We start from the raw sequence: 21,367 nt of genomic DNA, 5'->3' as shown, positions 1-21,367 counted from the left end.
TCAGTCGTGCAGCGAGGTGGACGGTACACGAGCAGAATCCCCAGACTGCCCTTCGGGCCCAACCTCCAGTACATGCATGCAGCAACCTTGGTCTCCCGGAGAGGGGGTCTGGTGAAGACCAAGGACTCTCAGTAGGTAACAGCCACTCCCCCTCCCCGATCCCCAGCCCTCGGCTGCTGTGCATAGGAAAATCTGGCTGGACACATGGCTGCAAGGGTTGGAGCATCAGCCTCGGCCAGCCAGGTCTCCGTAATACATGGGAGATTACGGGGGGTAGGGAGAGAAACAGTTTTAAAACAAGAACCTTCACTCATGTGCAGGGGCATTGCTAGGGTCTTAAAAGATCCGGGGCACAGGCCCATAACACAGATTTGTGCACGCGCACACACACGGATCTACGCACACATCTAATATACGTGTGTGTGTGGTGTGTATAGATTACATACATAAGAAGTGTGCACTGACCCCCCCACCCCACTTCAGCTCAGACCCCGATTCAGCATTTTGGAAAACATCCTGCTTCTGCTCGGGCCAACCTGAATCAGTGTTTGGAAAAATGAGTCTTTATGCTTCCTGTTGAGTACCATGGGAAATTAGAGAAAAAACCCTCTTAACTTTTTTCTCTTGGTCAGAACTGGATGACAGTTTCAGGCATAGTAGCCCCATAGAAGGGGATACACCTGCCCAATGTCAGAAAAATAGGTGCAGGATTTATATTTTGATTTTCTTTTAAAGGGAACTGCCAATAGCATTTTCATTCCTTGGAAGAATTGGATAAGAATTTCAGGATTCATTGCCCCATCAGAGGAGAACATGTCTGCCAAATTTCTGAATAATAGCCACAAGGGTTTTTGTGCAAGGGTGGCCTTGACATTGTGAGGTCTCCAAAAGAGGACATACTTATCTCCCTTGTGGACCATTGTTCTGAAAATTACAGCCTACAGTTGTCCCTAAGTAAGAAACCAGCAAAGCTTCAGAAGTATAGGTGCAGCAGTTCATGTGGAAGGGGAGTTCTCCAATTTGGGGCGAGTGATTTGCTTTCCCTTCCATTCACCCCCTCCCCAATAGTTTTTGGATAAATTTGTATGAAAATGCACAGGTCATTAGAGGTGTTCCCCAGGCAAGAAACCTGCAAAGTTTCTGAAGGAATGCAAATTTAGAATGACTAGAATTTATTTACATTTCACCAATGTTAGCAGCAGGGGAACATGGGTGGGAAGGTGCTATTGCACTCATGTCCTGCTTGTGGCTTTCCTCTGGGCATCTGTTTGGCCACTGTGTGAACAGGATGCTGGACTAGATGGTCTGATGCAGCATGGCTCTTATGTTCTTAAATAGAGAGTGCCTCTGAGCATGTGCAGAATGTTTTTCTTTCACCACTGAGCATTTACATTCTCCCCTTACCAATTCTGTTCCCCTCCACACAACCATCCCTCCTCATCCTACCATCCTCCAGCAACTTTTCATAAAAACAGATGTCTTGTGCAACTCACCTCTACTTCCTCCTTGTAATACACAAGCTGTCATTGCATCTTCCTCCCCATAACTTCATTTGTGCCAAGACTTCACCAGGATTCAGCCCATGAGTCTGTTTTCAAAACTAGGGTTAAGTTATGGAGAAACTCTGAGTATGTGCTAAGTGCCTTTCCCTCACCACTGAAGCTAGAGTTCATGCACACACACCCTCCCCCAAATGACAAAACATGCATAGGACTGAGCAAAAAGGGTAGTCACTTCATTAGATGGAATTGGGTAGGCACTGTATTAAGCCTGCAGTACCATGCTCACAACTCAGGACTTATTTCTGAGTAAACATTCAGAACATCAAGGTGCAAGGAAAGGTTCCTCCTGTGCAAGCACCGAGTCATTGCTGACTCCTAGAGGGACGCTGCTTTCGCTGGCATTTTCGTGGCAGACTGTAGAGGGGTGGTTTGCCATTGCCTTCCCCAGTCGTGACTACCTTTCCCCCAGCAAGCTGGGTACTCATTTTACTGACCTCGGAAGGATGGAAGGCTGAGTCAACCTGAGCTGGCAACCTGGGACCCGGCTTCTGCTGGGATCGAACTCAGGTCATGGGGAGAGTTTCAGGTGCAATACTGCCACCTACCACTCTACGCCACACAAGGCTGTTCAAGGTGCAAACCTCCCTGCAAAAGTAACTTGTGCTGGAATTCTATATAGACTTTCCTGAAGGTAAGCCTCATTAAACATAATGAGACTTCTGCGTAGGCATACATTGTTGTTTATTCGTTCAGTCGCTTCCGGCCTCTCTTCCTTTTGCCTTCCACTTTCCCTAGCATCAGCATCTTCTCCAGTGTATCCTGTCTTCCCATTATGTGGCCAAAGTACTTCAGTTTTGCCTTTAATATAATTCCCTCAAGTGAGCAGTCTGGCTTTATTTCCTGGAGTATGGACTGGTTTGATCTTCTTGCAGTCCAAGGCACTCTCAGAATTTTCCTCCAGCACCACAGTTCAAAAGCATCTATCTTCCTTCGCTCAGCCTTCCTTATGGTCCAGCTCTCGCAGCCATAGGTTACTATGGGGAATACCATTGCTTTAACTATGCGGACCTTTGTTGTCTCTGCTCTTCACTATTTCATCAAGATTTGTCACTGCTCTCCTCCCAAGAAGTAAACGTCTTCTGATTTCCTGGCTGCAGTCAGCATCTGCAGTAGTCTTTGCGCCTAGAAATACAAAGTCTGTCACTGCCTCCACGTTTTCTCCCTCTATTTGCCAGTTATCAATCCAGCTGGTTGCCATAATCTTGGGTTTTTTTGCGGTTTAACTGCAACCCAGCTTTTGCACTTCCTTCTTTCACCTTCGTCATAAGGTTCCTCAGCTCCTCCTCACTTTCAGCCATCAAAGTGGCATCATCTGCATATCTGAGATCGTTAATGTTTCTTCCAGCGATTTTAACTCCAGCCTTGGCTTCATCAAGCCCAGCATGTCACCTGATGTGTTCTGCGTACAGGTTGAATAGGTCGGGTGAGAGTATACAACCCTGCCGTACTCCTTTCCCAATCATAAACCAGTCCGTTGTTCCGTGGTCTGTTCTTACGGTTGCTTCTTGGTCATTATACAGATTCCTCAGGAGGCAGACAAGATGATTTGGTATCCCCATACCACCAAGAACTTGCCACAATTTGTTATGATCCACACAGTCAAAGGCTTTTGAATTGTCAATAAAACAGAAATAGATGTTTTTCTGAAACTCCCTGGCTTTCTCCATTATCCCACGGATATTGGCAATTTGGTCTCTAGTTCCTCTGCCTTTTCTAAACCCAGCTTGTACATGTGGCAATTCTTGTTCCATGAATTGCTGGAGTCTACCTTGCAAGATCTTGAGCATTACCTTACTGGCATGTGAAATAAGTGCCACTGATCGATAGTTTGAACATTCTTTAGAGGTTCCCTTTTTTTGATATGGGGATATAAGTTGATTTTTTCCAATCTGTTTGGCATTCTTGTGTTTTCCAAATTTGCTGGCATATGGCATGCATCACCTTGACAGCATCATCTTGCAAGATTTTAAACAGTTCAGCTGGGATACCGTCGTCTCCTGCTGCCTTGTTATTAGCAATGCTTCTTAAGGGCCATTCATCCTCACTCTTCAGGATGTCTGGCTCTAGCTCACTGACCACACCGTCAAATCTATCCCTGATATTATTATCCTTCCTATACAGATCTCTCATATATTCTTGCCACCTTTTCTTGCTCTCTTCTGCTTCTGTTAGGTCCTTGCCATCTTTGTTTTTGATCATTCCCATTTTTGCCTGGAATTTACCTCCGATGTTTCTAATTTTCTGGAAGAGGTCTCTTCTCCTTCCTATTCTATTATCTTCTTCCACTTCCACACATTGCTTGTGTAAAAATAATTCCTTATCTCTTCTGGCTAACCTCTGGAATTTTGCATTTAATTGGGCTTATCTCCCCCTTTCACTGTTGCTTTTTGCTTTCCCTCTTTCTTGGGCTACTTCCAGTGTCTCAGCAGACAGCCATCTTGCCTTCTTGGTTTTCTTTTTCTTTGGGACGTTTTTTGTTGCTTCCTCCTGAACAATGTTGCGAACTTCTGTCCATAGTTCTTCTAGGACCCTATCTATTAAATCTAGTCCCTTAAATCTATTCTTCACCTCCACTGCATATTCATGAGGAATATTAGTGAGCTGATACCTAACTGCTCTGTGGGTCTTCCCTATTCTCTTTAGTCTGATTCTAAATTGTGCAATAACATACATAGGCATACATAGGTTTGCATAAATTAGCAATATTTATCTCCCCTCTACTTAAAAAACAAACCCCAAACTCCTATTTTTCTTAATTAAAGCTTTCTGTTCAGAGGGACATAGGAAGCTGCCTTGTACTGAGTCAGGCCCTGGGTCCATCTAGCCCAGAATTGTTGACACTGACTGGCAGCAGCAGCTCTCCAAAGTTTCAGGCAGGATTCTTTTGGAGCCCTACCTGGAGATGTTGGGGATTGAACCTAGGACCTTCGGCATGCCAAGCATGTGCTCTACCATTGAGCTACAGCCCTTACTATTGCTGGATAATGGCAACGGACAAACAAAACACTCCCAGATTTGTTTCTCTGCAACCATGTGAACCCAGTCTTATCAAAGACTTGAGTGAGGAGAAGGAGAAAAACCAACCTTCTTGTCTGTTTGTATAAAATCAAATATAGTTCAGAACTTCTCTTGCCCACCAAAGAGAATTCTCTTTAAGAATTCCCCAAGAGATGCTCTGGGTGGAATAAAGAAAAGAAAGGAAGAAAGAATAGGATAGGGGAGGGGAGGGAAGAAGAAAAGAACAATGGTGATTGGAAATGTGCGTGGTGGGGGTGGGGGGCAGAGAGAATTCCCTAAGCCAAGTGGCTCCTTTCAGAGATGTAGTACTTCAGAGGAATTTAGGAGGCTGTGCAGGGTTTGCAAGGATTGCATGTACTTGAATGAACTTTATGGAGTGAGGTTGCTGAGGGCTTTTTCTAGCTTTTTTAAAACTGTAGAACCTATTTTAAAGCCCCAGCATTTTCTCGATCATGATGCCACATAGTCTTAACCCTCCGTTTGGGATTATTTAAGTCCTACAGCTATTTAGGAGAAATTAAAGTGGAGGGGGAGAAAGAAGTTTGCGGAGGCTGATTGGATCCTTTGCTGTACTGAAGCTGCTAAACTTCTGCAGAATCCAAAGGTTCCAGTTCGGGGCAGCAAAATCAGATGCTTTGTGAAATACCAGTAATTCACATGGAGATCTTTCTTCCCTTCTTTCTCCCTCTTCAAGATTTCGTTGGAGGCAAGCTCCCAACAGTGGGCATGTAAGAGCAGAAAAGAAAAGTAGGGGGAGAGAGGTTTTTTGCACCTCAAAAAAACCCTACACCAGTGATTAGGGATAGTGACCTCCTAATGTGTCACCTTAAACACCTTCTGATTAGGATCTCTCTGGGTGACTTGACAGTTTTTCCTTTAGTTTTAGACTTTGAGAAAAGGAAACTTTATGCATGGCTAGCACAAAACCCACTAGACCTAACTGTCTGAACTTTGGCAGGCTCAGTCATCTCTATCGGGGCTGCCAGGTCCCCAAATTCCATGCACATATGTGGAAGCACAAAAAATATATATAGCTCTTGGCTTTGACACATTTTCTTAAAAAAAGCCTGTGACTAGCACAAAAGTCACTGGTCATAACTGCCTGAAATTTGGCAGGTTCCATCAGCTCCATGGGGGCTGCCAGATTTCCAAATTCCATACACTTATGTGGAAGAACAAAGAAATTATAGCTCTTTGCTTTGAAACATTTTCTTGAAAAAAGCAAATTTTACCTGTGGCTAGCACAAAAGGCACTAGGCCTACCTGTCTGAAATTGGGCAGGCTCAGTGAGCTCCATGTGAGCTACCAAGCCTCCAAATTTCATGTATTTATCTTACAAACTAAAAAAGTTATGACCGTTTTTGTTTTCCAATGCAAGTCAATGGGAAAATGTAAAAAAAAATGGCAATTAGGACAGCTCAAAAGATCCGGGGCACAGCTCAAAAAAGATCTGGGGTCCGTGCCAAGGGGGGCCCTGCACTAACGACGCCCCTGCTCATGTGCATGCACCCATTCCCTTCAGCATATTCTCCATTGAAATAAGAACAACCACAATCAAAAAGAGGGACATGTTAGTTACCTGGGTTCATGCTTCAGTGATGCAGGGAGAATGTATGACTGATATTTAAGTGGAATTTCTTCATGTGACAGCTGGAAAGGAGGCAAAATGTAAAAAGCATGCATCCAGTGTTTCATAGATGAATGGTACCCAGGACGTATGCTTTTAAGATGGCCTAGCTGTCTGTCAGTGAAACACAGCTCCTGGCATAGCACTATGGTTCTGAAAATCTGACACTTCCTTATCGCTTCTAAGTACTGTACACAGCTACAGTATTCATTAGCAAACTGTTCTACCTGAAAGCTCTACTTCCAATCCCTGGAGTTCTTCAAAAGCTCTTTAACATTCATTTCACATTGCTCTGTACATGGGCCTGAAGCTTTATTGCATAAAACTGGGGCCCCCAGCCCTGAAGGATTGTGATGGGTTTGTAAACCAAACTATTTCTCCACAAGGGTTCCCCCTGGCAACAAAAGGCAGGTCTCTGGAGAACAACATCACTTGAGGAGTAGAGATTTTACTCAACTGGCAACCTCTTGATTGCAAATAGGACATAAAAGAGACATCCCCAGCAGATTGCATATTCATGAACCTGACCTCAACAAAATGAAGACTTACTATGGGAATGATGTATCTGTGTTGCTCTGAGAATTTATTCCAGTTTATAGAATAAAATAACTTCTTTTTTTCCAGCTGAAGCTGGTGACCTGAAGGGTGTATTCAGTACCTGTTTGCTGTATAGAGTTAGAGAGGCCCTAGAATAAAATTCAGTGTCTGCTATGATGTTTAAACAATATCTAAACAGAAGAAGACTCAGGATTGTATTTAAAAGAGGGATTTTTAGCAGGTGCAGCTGGTCATGCAAGGGTGAATAAAGCTGCATCTATTGGAATTCGCTTTTCTATGACCCAATTAAAGCTACAGAAGCCCTGTCCCTGTCTTCTGCATCTGGTCCCCTGATCAAAACATCCCAGGATCCACAGAACAGACACCAGACAGCCATAATTTTAGGAATCTTCCCTGTATTCCCTCAATATGCTTTATAGCATATTTAATTTTTCTCACAACATATCTGTGATGTAGGTTAAGCTGAGAGATGGTGATTTATCAAGGTAAGCCTCTTCATTGCTGAGCAAGGAATCCTATGTAATACTAGCTTAAACTCCTTTACTGCTGAAAATCTGACCCCATCTAAGATGCAGTCTTAAGAACACAGGACATAAGAAGAGCACCCTAGCAACTAGTATAGAAATGTATACTGCCTCTGATACTGGAGTTTATGTATAACCATCATGACTAGTACCCATTGTGATCTTATAACAACCTATAGTTCCATTATACTGGCAGCAAGAACAGCCTTTTAAAAGCATGTAGAAAATGCTGATCCATGAATAAAATGGCTGTGTGAACCAAGAGGTAGAATATCTGAGGGAGAGTATCTTAAAAGGATCTGTTAGCTGCATTTTCCCAAAGGTTGTGTTTACATTTTTTAAAGGGCAGTGTTTCATGTTCTGCAATTGAGGGATGAATTTCTGATATGGCTTAACAAACCATACTAAAAGCGTTTCTAAGGTTATCATTAGCAAAATAACTGTGCCAGAGATAACATTATAATATGTCTTGTCCACAGCAGTTAGTGGGTTTGCGTCCTCCTTTTTATTCAGATTCTCTCTAGAGAGTCTCTGCTTCCCATGAACCCCAGGGATGAAGAAACTCTGTTTGCTTGTGGTTATCAGTATGAACCTGATGTCTGCTGCTGTGAATAGATGTGCTGCCACTTCACAGACAAGCTGCATCCAAGTCTCTCCTTTGGTATGCAGAGTTGCTAATGAAGAATAATAGAAGATCCTTACATTAACTCAGTCCAGTGCTGTGGATCAACCTACTCTTAATATTTGGGCAGCTCATGTCCAGGCTAATTTCTCTTACTCCTACTTTGAAAATGGAGTTTCCTCTTTGTGGTTGACCTGCTCACTTTCTCCTTCTGTGTGGTTTCCCAAGCCTCGTTAGGAAAAGTTGCCCAAGGGCTGAACCGGCTCAGCTTTCCTGCAAATTGTGCGAGGTTTGTAGTTCATTTCCATATTAACTAAGATGATTGACTAAGGTTGTGGAAAGGCTTCTACAGGGCCTTTTGCTGCTCCTCCCTTTCTGAGCTACCTTCCACCAGTGCAAAGTGTGTTACTTGCCACTCTTCTGAGCATGTTGTGACTTGGCAGGGCGATCCAATTGTAACTGAAGTCCTCCTGTGTCTTACTGTCAGTGGCATAGAGCAACTTTTTCTTTGGGCCCCAGTGTGCAGGCTGCTCCTAGCAGAAGTCTGCACATTGGTTTTGATTCTGCTTCTTGACCTGGTTTGGGGATGGAGATGGCTTTGGCCATTCTGTTTGCTGGCTTGCGCTAGGAGAAAGAAAGGAGAATTTGACGCTGCTAATGCTTTTGCAGTATTTGGTGGCCTCTGATACCATCACCCATGGCATTGTTCTGGACCACCTTTGTGTTTTGGAGATAGGCATTTTGTTGGTTTTGCTCCTACCTAGGGTGTAGGTTGCAGAATGTAGTGCTGGGAATGGTTACTCTTCCCCCTGGGAATTATCCTGTGTACTTCTTCAGGGGTCAGTATTATCTCCCATGCTATTTAACATCTACATGAAGCTGCTGGGTGACATTGTCTGGGGACTTGGAGGGTGGGGTCAGCAATATGCAGATGACACCCAACTGTACTTCTTTTCATTGAATCCCGGTGTGTTAATGGCCTTCCTGAATGAGTTGAAATCAGTGCTGGATTGGATGAGCCTAAACTGAAGCTCAGTCCAGCCAAAATAGATTAAGGTAATGGTGGTAGCTTTGATGTCGTGCTATTGCTTTACCTGCTATTTTACTTTTTGTAATTGCTGATCATTGTTTTAAATTAATTATTGTTGGAGGGAGCAATAATTAATTGTTGGAGAACACTGTTTAGAGGGCCATAGGATTTTTTGTTTTCTGGAAACTGTTTCCAGAATCCGCGCTCCCCATCCCTTCTAGCCAGTGTGGTTCCTTCCAGGGAGCAGTTGTTGGGGTGGGGACGGTCCCAGGGCAGGGGAGGAGACCACGGAAGCCGCATTATGCGGCTTCTTATGCACTGCGTGACCTCCCTCCTCCTGGCCAAAAGTTCCTCAGCTAGACAGGTGAAATCGCCTGTCTAGCCAAAAATGCAGGGTAGCTGGAGCATGAAGGTGAGGATCGTCTCTGCTCCAGTTGCCCTGCATTGGATAGTCAGCCTCTGAGTACAGAGGCTGACGACTATCTCCATAGGACTGCGTCCTTAGTTGATATTATTTTTAATTGTTTATTATTACACTGACCAGCTTTGAGAACTATTATGATTGAAAAGAGGTATACAAATATTTTAAATAAATAAGCAAGCACAAATGGTGCTGGAGGCTGTTCTGTCTTTTTAGATGGTGAGTCTGTGGGCAGACTTTTTTTTCTGATTGATTGTAAGGCGCTCTAGGAGCCTTTTTGGCTAAGGTGCAAGATAAACATGCTTAAAATAAATAAATACTATTAGTGGAGGAGGATTTCAGTAGGGTCCACTTTGTTCATGCATGGTACAGGATTGCAAGAAAGAAAGAAAGAAAGAAAGAAAAGGCCTGAGATGCTTCCCAAATTATCCAAGGAGAATTTCTTAATGAAATATTTACTGTAGACAAAAAATACTTATATAGAAAGAGAAGCGTGACAGACCTCTGGGGAAAGAGAATTCCAAGGGTAACTGAAGTAAAAGTAACAAAGTGGTACAAGGAAGAGAGGTGATGGAAAGCCTCTTGGAAGTTCAGTGCCAAAAGGTGACTTCGTGGCCAGAGGCATCACCTTAGATGGAATCATTGGCATTCATTTTGTAACGGCTTCTCTAGATGATCTTCAATCTCAGGCAGTTTTATGTAGTTTCAAAAACAATGTGACATTTGGTGTGCCTGTGTGGGGCTGCAGTTCAAGGCAGGGAAATCCACACCCCTCATGAGCACATAGAACTAAGCATATGGTTCTTTGGATCCTGGCCTGCAATCTAATCTACAGTGATGTGCTTAAGTTCTATAGATATCACTAGGACTTAGATGGGTTAACTGTAAGATGGATATATGAGCAGCCAGAAACAGACAGGCTGCCTGAGCTGCAAGCCGTGAGCAGTCTACTCATCCAGGAGACCTCACGTACGCTCAAAGGCTCAGGAGACTGAGATTCAGGTGAATGACAAATACGATCTACTTGGCTGGCTGGCAGGCCTATTTACATAAAAACAGCAAGAAGCCTCTACAGGAATTCAAGAAATTCAGAAGGGAATCCTGAGCTCCTAAGTTCTGCCTTCAGACCTGTAGTCCATATCACTGCACTGGCACTGAGATTACTCCAAATGCATTCTATGCCAGGAGTGGGGGAACCTTCTCCCATCCAAAGGCTGCATTCCGTTGGGGAAAAGTATTGGGGGCTGCATGCCGGTAGTGGATGGGGCCAAAGCAGGCCTAAGTGTACACACACACACACACACACACACACACCATTCACCTTATTCTCTCATACACGTACACTGTCACCATCCATTCAATACAGGCTCACATGTACACCCCCTCCCCCATTCATCCATCCCTACACGTATAGCATTCATCCATCCATATACCCATCTGATGAAAGGCTGTCTATGTATCTTGACCTATGTTTAGAATATCTCTTAAACTTTTCATTACATATCAAAGACACCAATAATATCCTCCAGTAATACCCTACTCTACTTGAAAGGTTGTCACAGAGAGGAAGGCCAGGATCTCTTCTTGATCATCCCAGAGTGCAGGACACGGAATAATGGGCTCAAGTTGCAGGAAGCCAGATTCCAACTGAACATCAGCAAAAACCTCCGGACTGTTAGAGCAATATGACAATGGAACCCATGACCTAGGGAGGTGGTGGGCTCTCCCACACTGGAGGCGTTCAAGACGAGGCTGGACAGCCATCTGTCAGGGATGCTCTGACTTAGATTCCTTCATTGAGCAGGGGGTTGGACTCAGTGGCCTTGTAGGCCCCTTCCAACTCTACTATTCTATGATTCTGTGATTCTATGATCCTATGTAAGACTGAATCCTTGAATAAACAACATCAGTTTGATAATCGCATACTTGTCACATCTGATGTCACTTCTTTTTATACTAATACAACACATAAGAACTTGCAGGCTCTAATGGAATTTCTGTATTACATTGTTTTTGGTGTCAGGGTAAGATACTTTTATTTCTTTGTTAGATATATAATACTTGCTCTTATTAGTAATAATATTAAAACTAATATATATATCTTTGTTGTTGTTCAGTCGTTCAGTCGTGTCCGACTCTTCGTGACCCCATGGACCATAGCACGCCAGGCCTTCCTGTCCTGCGCTCTCTCCCAGAGCATGCTCAAGTTCATATTCATTGCATCGGTGATGCTATCTAGCCATCTCATCCTCTGCCGTCCCCTTCTCCTTTTGCCTTCAGTCTTTCCCAGCATCAGGGTCTTTTCCAGGGAGTTTTCTCTTCGCATTAGGTGGCCAAAATATTGGAGCTTCAGCTTCATTATCTGTCCTTCCAATGAGCACTCAGGGTTGCTTTCCTTTAGGATGGACTGATTTGACCTCCTTGCAGTCCAGGGGACTCGTAAGAGTCTTCTCCAGCACCACAGTTCGAAAGCATCAATTCTTCGGCGCTCAGCCTTCCTTATAGTCCAGCTCTCACAGCCATACATTACTACTGGGAAAACCATAGCTTTGATTAGACGGACCTTTGTCGGCAAGGTGATGTCTCTGCTTCTTACTATGCTGTCTAGGTTTGCCATAGCTTTCCTCCCAAGGAGCAAGCGTCTTTTAATTTCATGGCTACAGTCACCGTCTGCGGTGATCTTGGAGCCCAAGAAAGTAAAATCTGTCACTGCTTCCATTTCTTCCCCTTCTATATGCCAGGAAGTGATAGGGCCAGATGCCATGATCTTGGTTTTTTAATGTTGAGTTTCAAACCAGCTTTTGCACTCTCCTCTTTCACCCTCAACAAGAGGCTCTTTAGATCCTCTTCGTTTTCTGCCATTAGGGTGGTATCGTCTGCATATCGGAGGTTGTTGATAATTCTCCCAGCAATCTTAATTCCGACCTCTGATTCATCCAACCCGGCATTTCTCATGATGTACTACTCTGCATATAAGTTAAATAAGCAGGGTGACAATATGCAGCCTTGTCGTACTCCTTTCCCAATTTTGAACCACTGGGTTGTTCCATGTCTGGTTCTGACTGTTGGTTCTTGACCCTCGTACAGGTTTCTCAGGAGACAGGTAAGGTGGTCTGGTACTCCCATCACTTTCAGAATTTGCCACAGTTTGTTGTGATCCACACAATCAAAGGCTTTAGCGTAGTCAATGAAGCAGAAATAGACGTTTTTCTGGAATTCTCTTGTTTTCTCCATGATGCAGCGAATGTTGGCGATTTGATCTCTAGTTCCTCTGCCTCTTCGAAACCCAGCTTGTACTTCCGGTAGTTCTCGGTTCGCATACTGCTGAAGCCTAGCTTGTAGGATTTTGAGCATCACCTTGCTGGCATGTGAAATGAGCGCAATTGTGCGGTAGTTTGAACACGCTTTGGCGTTGCCCTTCTTTGGAATTGGAATGTAAACTGACCTTTTCCAGTCTTGTGGCCACTGTTGAGTGTTCCAGATTTGTTGGCATATTGAATGCAGCACTTTAACAGCATCATCTTTTAGGATTTTAAATAGCTCGGCTGGAATACTGTCATCTCCGCTAGCTTTGTTGTTACTAATGCTTCCTAAGGCCCACTTGACTTCACTCTCGAGGATGTCCGGCTCAAGTTCAGTGACCGCACTATCATGGCTATCAGGGACATTCAGATCTTTCCTGTATAGTTCTTCTGTGTATTCTTTCCACCTCTTCTTAATCTCATCTGCTTCTGTTAGGTCCCTGCCTTCTTTGTCCTTTATCATGCCCGTCTTTGCACAAAATGTTCCCTTGAGATCTCCAATTTTCTTGAAGAGATCTCTAGTCTTTCCCATTCTGTTGTTTTCCTCGATTTCTTTGGATCACTGCCTTGTTGTGGCGAAGGGGCTTGCGTAACTCAGTGAAGCCATAAGCTGTGCCGTGCAGGGCCACCCAAGACGGACAGGTCATGGCAGAGAGTTCTGACAAAATGTGGTCCACTGGAGAAGGAAATGGCAACCCACTCCAGTATTCTTGCCAAGAAAACCCCATGGAACGTATCACAAGGCTAAAAGATATGACGCCGGAAGATGAGCCCCTCAGGTCAGAAGGTGTCCAATATGCTACTGGGGAAGAGCAGAGGGTATTTCCAAGTAGCGCCAGAAAGAGTGAAGTGGCTGGGCCAAACCCGAAAGGACACTCAGCTGTGGATGTGTCTGGTGGTGAAAAGAAAGTCCAATGCTGTAAAGAACAATATTGTTTAGGAACCTGGAATGTCAGATCAATGAATCAAGGTAAGCTGGAGGTGATCAAACATGAGATGGCAAGATTGAACGTCGACATCTTGGGAATCAGCGAACTAAAATGGACAGGCATGGGCGAATTTAATTCAGGTGACCATCATATCTACTATTGTGGGCAAGAATCCCTTAGAAGAAATGGAGTAGCACTCATAGTCAACAAAAGGGTGGGAAAAGCAGTACTGGGGTACAATCTTAAAAATGATAGAATGATCTCAGTACGAATCCAAGGCAAACCATTCAACATCACAGTAATTCAAGTCTATGCCCCAACCACTGAGGCTGAAGAAGCTGAGGTTGATCGGTTCTATGAAGACCTACAACACCTTCTAGAACGAACACCCAAAAAAGATGTCCTCTTCATCATAGGGGATTGGAATGCTAAAGTAGGAAGTCAAGAAATCACCGGGATAACAGGCAGGCATGGCCTTGGTGTACAAAATGAAGCAGGACAAAAGCTAATAGAGTTTTGCCAAGAGAACATGCTGATCATAGCAAACACTCTTTTCCAACAGCACAAGAGGCAACTCTACACATGGACGTCACCAGATGGTCAATATCGAAATCAGATTGATTATGTCCTTTGCAGCCAAAGATGGAGAAGCTCCATACAGTCAGTCAAAACAAGACCTGGAGCTGACTGTGGCTCAGATCATGAGCTGCTTCTTGCAAAATTTCGGCTTAAATTGAAGAACGTAGGGAAAACCACTAAACCGTTCAGGTATGACCTCAATCATATCCCTTATGAATACACAGTGGAGGTGAGGAATAGATTTAAGGGATTAGACCTGATAGACAGAGTGCCTGAGGAACTATGGACGGAGGTCCGTAACATTGTTCAGGAGGCAGCAACTCAATCCATCCCAAAGAAAAATATACATATCTATACACGCACTAAACCACTCTAATGTGCCAACAAATGATATAGAACACAATTGTCATTTCAGGCCACAATCCTAAGAGCATTTAATTGGAAGGACATCCCACTGAAATAAATGGGATTTACCTATAGGAAGATGTGCTTAAGATTGGGGTGTTTAAAGTAATAAATATAACTCAGACTTGTTAAGCAACGGAGGCAGCAATCCTATGGCTACTAGACAGTGCCTAGAAGGCCATGGGATTTTTCAATTTCTGGGAACCGAGGTTAGAGCCAGGGCTCTGAATGCACTTCCCAGAAACTGTGCTCCCTGCTCCCTCCCACTGCTTGTAGCTGGCACAGTTCTCTCCATGCCAGCTATGTCTCCGCACTCGGAAATGGAGTGTGGAGACTGGGAAAAGGGGGTGGTCCTGGGGGTGGGGAGGGGAGGAGACTCTGGAGGCTGTGTTACACATCTTCCTATGTGCTGTGTGGCCTCTTTCCCTCCCCCTCCCCAAAGCTGTGGCTGGACAGCCAAAATTGGCCATCTAACCAAGAATGCAGGGTAGCCAAAGCACTGAGATGAGGATTGTCTCCGTGCTGCTGCCACCCTTCATTGGATACTCGGCAGCCTCCGACTTTGGAGGCTGCTGACTATCTCAGTAGGGTTGCTCCCTAAGTTTTGCACATTTTTTTTTTACTTTTCCATAATGCCAGGTTTCTTCTTTGGAAATCAGTCAATACATTTAAGGTTTCTAGAAATTTGTACTGAGATTTCTTGGATGGAACTACTGGGTATTCATCTTGGAATATTGCTTATATGGAAAGTCCACAACTGAGTTAGAATCTCTTCCCTAATATACAGTACTGATGAGTGGCTAAGGTAATATCCAAGGACACAGATAAGTTCACTAGTAGTGCAGTTGTATACATGTCAGTTCAGACATCAGCCATGTTGAGTTCAATGAGGCTTATTCCCAGGTAATTGTGTGTAGTGTTTCATCCTCAGTTTGTATTGAAATCCACAGACCTTAATTAAGCTGTGTTGGATTTCACTTTAAATATATTTGGGAAGCCAAAACAAGCTAGAGGTCTATGGAAAGCAGAAGTGTCAAACCTCAGGCCTGTGGGCCAAATCTGTCCTACTTTAGGTCCCAGTCTGGCCCTTCAAGGTTCCCCAGATGGTCATGCCCCTTTCCTCTGACCACCAATTGTTTGGTAGTTTCCTGGCCTTTGTGCAGGTTTTTCCCCATTCTAAAAGTTGAAATGCCTCTCTTAAAGCTTAGTTACTGACAGGTGCCATGGCTCAGTGGTAGAGCACATGGTTTGCATGCAGAAAGTCTCAGGTTCAATTTCCGTCATCTCCAGGTAGGGCTGGAAAAATTCCTGCCTGAAACTCTGGAGGGTTGCTGCCAGTCAGTCTCGACATTAACGGGCTAATTGGCCCAATGGTCTGCTTTGGTATAAGGGGGCTTGACATTAATGGGCTAATTGGCCCAATGGTCTGATTCAGTATAAGGCAGCTTCCTGTGTTCCAGTAAGAGTTTTAAGCTAAAACATGCTTGGATTTTTGGCTCCTCCCCTTTGTGCCTCGGTCCCGCGCACTGGAGTGTGGCTCCCCAGAGCTTCTCTGAAATGCAATTCAGTCCTCAGGCTGAAAGAGGTTTGACACTCCTGCTTTAAAGACTAACCAATTCATGGTAGCCTAACTTTTGTGGCTGAGAGACCACTTTGTCTGAAGGTCTTTTCTTTTGCCTTGCCCTGCCCAGGAGCTAGTAATAGGTAATATAGACATCCTTACAAACCAAGGCATTAATGCCTCATTGTTTGTAAGGACCAGTGCATTGTTGAGACAGTTATGTGAGTGTAACTATATTGGGATGGACCCAAATTTAGACATGCTTAGAGTGAACCCATTGAATCAATGGGGCTTAAGTTATGACTGAGTTATGTTTCATTGATTTCAGTGGGTCTGTTCTCTCACTCTGGATATAATCTGTTATAAACGATCTTAAATCAGATGCTCCTGATGAACATTGTTATTAATATCTCATTTTCCAGAACGTTTCTCTATATACGAAGTGTTTACAAGCCTTGTCTCATTTGTCATCACAACTACTGTCTAAGGGCCACAACAGCTTTTTTCTCTTCGGGCCTGGGCTAATATTAGCTTTTTGGTGAGATTTTATTTATTTATTTCATTTCTATACTGCCCAATAGCTGAAGCTCTCTGGGCGGTTCACAAAAATTAAAACCAAACAGCACACAGTAAAACAGTTTAAAATATACAGAACATTAAAACCACAATATAACAATACAACCACAATAAAACCTAGCAGCAGTGCAGGAGTTTAAAATACAAATTTAAAACAGCAAAGCTAAAAGTTTAGAAAGCTAAAATGCTAAAATGCCTGGGAAAATTAAAAGGTCTTCACCTGGCACCAAAAGGAATACAATGTAGGTGCCAGGCGAACCTCACCAGGGAGCTCATTCCAGAGCCGGGGTGCCACAGCAGAAAAAGCCCTCCTCCTAGTAGCCACCCGCCTCACTTCCTTTGGCAGGGGCTCACGGAGGAGGGCCGCTGACGATGATCTTAAGGCCCGGGCAGGCACATATGGGAGGAGGCGATCCTTCAGGTAACCTGGCCCCAAGCCGTTAAGGGCTTTAAATGTTAATACCAGCACTTTGAATCGGGCCCGGAAATGGACTGGCAGCCAGTGCAGCTGAAAAAGTACTGGCGTAATATGAGCTCGCAGGCCAGTCCCTGTTAACAATCTTGCTGCCCTATTTTGGACCAGCTGAAGTTTCCAGACCGTTTTCAAAGGCAGCCCCATGTATAACGCATTGCAGTAATCCAGACAAAAAGTTCTCAGAGCATGGAGAACTGTAGCTAGGCTCTCTCTGTCCAGATAAGGGCGTAGTTGGTATACCAGCCTAAGCTGATAAAAAGTGCTCTGTGCCACTGAGTTCACCTGTGCCTCAAGTGACAGTTCTGGATCCAAGAGCACCCCCAAACTACGAACGTGATCCTTTAGGGGGAGTGCAACCCCCTCCAGAACAGGTTGAATATCACCTAGCCGGGCAGCCGAACCACCCACTAACAGTACCTCCGTCTTGTCTGGATTGAGTTTCAGTTTATTGGCCCTCATCCAGTCCATTACCGTGCCCAGGCACTGATTCAGAACAGCCACTGCCTCACCTGGTTTTGATGAGAAAGAGAGGTAGAGCTGGGTGTCAATATGCATATGGATGGCACCTCAGCCCACACCTCTGGATAACCTCCCCCAGCGGTTTCATGTGGATGTTAAACAGCATAGAGGATAAAATAGAGCCCTGTGGAACCCCATGGCACAATTGCCATGGCACAGAGCAATAATCCCCCAGCACCAGCTTCTGGAATCGGCCATCTAAGTAGGAGCGGAACCACTGTAGTGCAGTGCCTCCAACTCCCAACCCAGACAACCTATCCTGAAGGATACCATGGTCGATGGTATCGAAAGCCGCTGAGAGGTCCAGAAGAATCAACAGGGTCGCACTCCCCCTGTCCCTTTCCCGGCAGAGGTCATCCCACAGGGCGACCAAGGCAGTTTCTGTTCCAAAACCAGGCCTGAAGCCGGATTGAAATGGATCTAGATAATCCGTTTCATTCAAGAGTGCCTGGAGCTGCCCTACAACCACCGCTCAAGCACCTTGCCCAGGAAGGGGATGTTGGCCACTGGCCTATAATTATTAACATCCTCTGGGTCCAGGTTAGGCTTTTTCAGGAGTGGTCTAATTACCGCCTCTTTTAAAGTGGCAGGCACCACTCCCTCTCTCAAGGAGGAATTTACAACCTCCCCTCCTTGTTTGATTTAATAAGCCATGAAGGGCAAGGGTCAACCACACAAGTGGTCAATCGGACTTGGCCAAGTACCTTGTCCGCATCCTCAGGCCTCAGTAACTGAAACTCATCCAATAAAACTGGACCAGACGGTGCTCTGAACTCCTCTACCAATGGAACTGCATTAATCGTGGTGTCCAATTCATGGGCAATTCCAATTCAGAATTCCAGTTCTGGAGGTGACAAACTTGACCTTGGGAGAGCGGGGGGTGGCGACGGCTGACAGGAAGCTCTGGCTGACAGGAAGCTCTGACAGGAAGCTCTGGGCTGGTCCATGAAGTCACGAAGAGTCGGAAGCGACTGACCGAATAAACAACAACCAATTCATGACGAATCTGAGCGACTTTATCCTCAAAGTGCCGTGCAAACTCGTCACAGCGTGCCACCGAGGGTTCCACCCGTCTCTTGCCCTGGCCCAGAATGTAACAGGCCGCGAACCACTCTGAAAATCTCTGCTGGACAACACTGAGAAGATGCAATGCTGGTGGAAAAGGACTGTCTCTTTTCCACCCTCACCACCACAGAGTAGGCTTGATAGTGGGCTCTTACCTGTGTTTGGTCAGACTCAGCACGAGTTTTCCTCCACCTGCGTTCTAGCCATCTCCCCTCTTGCTTCATTGCCCTCAGCTCAGGTATATACCAAGGAGCTGGCTGGGCTTTGCTCAAAGTGAGAAAGCGCTTGGGCGCAATCGTGTCAACCGCCCAAGTTATCTCTGCATTCCACAGAGCGACCTGGGCTTCGACAGGAGCACCAGCCATACCAGCAGGAAAATCCCCCAGAGCCCTCTGGAATCCATCAGAATCCATTAATCTCTGGGGGTGGACCATTTTAATAGGTCCCCCACCCTTGCAGAGGGGGAAGGCTGCCAGGAGTCTAAACCTCAGCAGGAAGTGATCTGACCATGACAAAGGGACAGCTGTTAATTCCTCCACTTTCAGATCACCATCTTCCTGCCTAGTCGAGAAAACCAGATCAAGTGTGTGTCCCTGTATATGCGTGATTGGGACTGTGGCACGTGGGGAATACTTAAATCCCATCTCCGCAAGCTGCCATCCTGATTGTGCTCCCCAGCTTAATGTCACATCTGTTTTGGCCCTAAGAGATACCATGCTTAGAGATGATGATGATTTATTACATTTCTATACCGCCCCATATCTGAAGCTCTCTGGGTGGTTTACAAAGATTAAAAACAATTACAAAGTGTAAAGCCAATTTACATAAAAACATAGAGAAACATAAAAACATGTGATGAGCAACCTCGGGCAAGTCACTAAGTATTGTGGCTAAGCAGGGATTTGAATTTGAAAATGGCTGATGTCTAAAGCCAGTGTCATACCTGTTGCATTATACTTTATTCTGTGCCCCACCCACTCCTTCTTTCTGAGTCCAGGACCTTCCGATTATGTAAGTGAAGCCTCATGTACAGTGTTATATGAACAGTATTTTAGCTACTCTTAAAAATTGTCTGTGGAGAGCCTCACTTCCTCATCTGTAAAATGGAAATAATAAAGGATTTGCACGGGTGTGTTGTAAAGATAAATGAGATAAAGATTGCTACACTTAACCTTTAAGAAACTGCCATCACTAGTGGATCTCAGGGGCTTTAACCTGCTTGATTTTTGCCAATATTGTCACACATTTTTATTGGATGGATAGTGGATTCAGAGGCTACTGCATTTAAAAAATAGATCTGTAGTTATAGGCTGCCCTATAATAAGCTTCTCAGGGTGGCCCACACTAAAGGATAGAATCAAAGTAAAATACATTACCAGTAAATCATGTAACAATAAAAATATATTGCTGCATAAAAATAAGCAGTTGAGAGTAAAAGCAGCTTCAAGCTAAAGCTGATTAAAAGGCCTGGGGAAATAAAAAAGGTCTTTGGTGCCAGAATAACAAAATAGTAGGCACGGGATGAACCTCTCTCAGGAGGGTCCTTTTTCCAGCAGCCATGATTTCTCCAGTATACATTTTCCACACCTCACCTGGAGGAAGCACCTGGGGAAATGACCTGAAAGCAGCTCTTAACATCCAGGTGGGTACAAGTGGAGAGAAGCAGCCCTTCAAGTACTCCAGTCCCAAGTTGTCAAAACCAGCACTTTGAGTTGGGCCTGGCAATGGACTAGGACCCAGTGAAGATGATGGAACACTGTTGAAATGTGTTCATAGCAGCCAGTGCTGGTTACTAGTCTCACACACATCTTCAGAACTAATTGTAGATTCATGACCAATTAGAGATTAGAACCCAGGTCACCCACGTCCCAGTCCAACACTCTAACCACTACACTGCACTGGGTCTTGTAGCATGTTACTGCCATACCTCCAGTTTCTAGTCTTTCTTCCATAGTTATACCCAACCAGATGAGACTCAATGACGAAGATTTCAACATATGTTGGTTTCTCTTAGAAAACACAAAAGGCTTGTAAATTGAGTTTTCGGCATGCAGTTAATTTAAATCAATATGTTTCCTATTCTGGGGCTCGTTCCACTGTTATCTCCCAGTGACAATGAACGCCTAATTTTAATATGATATTCTGTGCTTCTTAATGTTATGGGTAGAACCTCCTTCAAAAGAAACTCAGCATGTTTATGTATTGCCTGCCGACATTTCTAGAGAAGACATTTCTTATCGCTGAATGGTGCATAGCTTTCAGTTCTCCAGGACTACTGACTAAATTTTTTTGTTATCATTGGGCAGTGTACAAAACCATGAAGTCTGTATGGTGATTTGGCAGGATAAAGGGCTGCTGCTGCTAGGATGTGACCAACAATTTTGGTTAAAATATAATATATGTGCGCAAAGGAAATTGGAAACAAGGACTCCTGACGCCTGGCACCGGCTGGAGCTCTGCCAAGACTGCTTGGGAAGGTTGCCATGCTGGGAGCAAGAGCGAGCTGAAGAAAGGGAAAAAAGGCAAGACTTGGCACAGTTCAGTCAAATCGGCTTCTTTTGTCTGCTTTCTCGGTTTGAGCTTCAGGAAAGAAA

At 44.6% G+C, this 21,367-nt stretch overlaps 1 protein-coding gene across 35 annotated transcripts in view; it reads left to right on the top strand.

The window, feature by feature from the left end:
• MSRA (methionine sulfoxide reductase A) overlaps positions 1 to 21,367 on the top strand; it is a 331,489-nt gene that overhangs the window by 6,280 nt on the left and 303,842 nt on the right. The window contains exon 1 of one of the 35 annotated variants that reach the window (XM_084829398.1): positions 2,397 to 8,200. The exons of the other annotated variants lie outside the window; for them this stretch is intronic. The gene's annotated coding sequence lies outside the window, so the exon portion shown is untranslated. Of the gene's footprint in view, positions 1 to 2,396; positions 8,201 to 21,367 lie in introns of those variants that run through there. 35 annotated transcript variants of the gene reach the window in all.

The sequence above is a fragment of the Heloderma suspectum genome, chromosome 1, assembly GCF_057233095.1.
Source record: "Heloderma suspectum isolate Gila_16-S chromosome 1, 16-S_ref, whole genome shotgun sequence".
Taxonomy (NCBI): domain Eukaryota; kingdom Metazoa; phylum Chordata; class Lepidosauria; order Squamata; family Helodermatidae; genus Heloderma; species Heloderma suspectum.
This window is presented reverse-complemented; position numbering and strand designations above follow the sequence as displayed.